Here is a 1,334-nt window from a genome sequence, read left to right as displayed (position 1 = left end):
ATGCCTGTCCTTGGGCCCTGCGGGTGGGGGAGTCTGGTGTGGGCACCGATGGCCTGGCCCCTGAGCGGGAACTGGGTGGAGGGGAGCAGGTAGAGGCCTCTGGTTTGCCGGCAGCTGTGAGGGCAAGGGGACCATCAAGGGGACTCATTCAGGGGCACGGGCGTTTAACTAGATCAGTTTCCAGAAGCAGGTTCCCCAGAATACCCGTGATGTGTGTGCGCTGTGATGTTTAGGGCGGGGTGGGTGGTGGGAAGGAAGGATCCTTGTCTATACATTTTGGCGTCCCTGTATATCGGACCTGTTTTTGAAGAGTGTGTATGCACATCAGCATATTAAAGACTCTGGGCAGCCTGCAGTGAGGAAAGCTGGTTCATCTTGAAGTCTGTTTCCCCCGACTTCCTGAGCCATAGAATTTCTTGTCTAATAAACACTGAACACAGCCCACTGGTAAGTGCTTCTCAGATTCAGACGTTAGGCCCCCTGGCCGTGTAGCCCGATCTTCCTTCTCTGGTGAAGATGACGGTGCCCTGGAGCCAGAAATACACCTGGCACTTGGGTGGGAGATGGGTGCGAGGTTATAAGACAAGCGTTTGTTAAGTTTTTATATGCCATTCTCTCTGGAAATCATTTTGGGGAAAATGAGGCCATGAATTACTTGCCTTGTATTTTATTCACCATTTTTTTTCTTTTACAGTTAAAAAAAATACAAATCTTTTTCATTTTGGAGTAAATGGGGAGCCGTCAGAAAGGGAGGAAATACAGTTTTTTCCCGGGCCTTCAGATCTCTAGGAATAGCTTCCATGGGACCTTGAACACACAGCTTTCTGAGCTGTGAATTCCCCCCCCCCCACCCCCCGAAGGCCCTCCGGGGGCCCTGGAGGCTCCGTGGAAGCTGCCAGCTGCCAGGCTCAGTGAGTGAGAAGCGCGTCTCTCTAAGCCCGTACCCGCGGCCCTGCAGGTGCACGGCCTCCTGAGCTGCCCAGCGCTGAGGAGAAGCGCACGGATCATTGAACAGAGAGCCGTGGACACAGCCCTGTACATGCAAAGTGGAGACAGGTGAGGCCTTTCTAGCTGCCGAGTGAAGTCACGCGTGGTCAGCCTCCCGTGTGTGGGGAGGGGCTCGTCGGACAGCTCACACCTGCCTGCGGGCGCCCTGTGCCCTGGCGGAGACCACCCCCTTGTGCAGGCTCACCGCAAGGCTCCCCCTCGGCCGAACTGGGGCTGGGCACCTCGCGCTTCTGTTCACTGTCACCCAGAATCGGGAGCCACCTCCTGACTGAGCTTCCTTATTCACTGACACTCCTTTTGCTGTAAGTTTCAAAGGACTTGAGGTG

The 1,334-nt window shown here is 55.2% G+C and overlaps 1 long non-coding RNA gene across 1 annotated transcript in view; it reads left to right on the top strand.

Moving 5' to 3' along the window:
* The first annotated feature begins 14 nt into the window (after positions 1–14).
* LOC102259137 overlaps positions 15–1,334 on the top strand; it is a 4,923-nt gene continuing 3,603 nt past the window's right edge. Inside the window, exon 1 of the long non-coding RNA XR_313991.1 lies at positions 15–1,056. This is a non-coding gene — a long non-coding RNA (uncharacterized LOC102259137). The remainder of the gene's footprint in view (positions 1,057–1,334) is intronic.

This window comes from Myotis brandtii, unplaced genomic scaffold (assembly GCF_000412655.1).
Source record: "Myotis brandtii unplaced genomic scaffold, ASM41265v1 scaffold40095, whole genome shotgun sequence".
In the NCBI taxonomy this organism is placed as follows: Eukaryota; Metazoa; Chordata; class Mammalia; order Chiroptera; family Vespertilionidae; genus Myotis; species Myotis brandtii.
The sequence above is the reverse complement of the archived record's forward strand: the minus strand, read 5'-3'. Positions and strand labels throughout refer to the sequence as shown.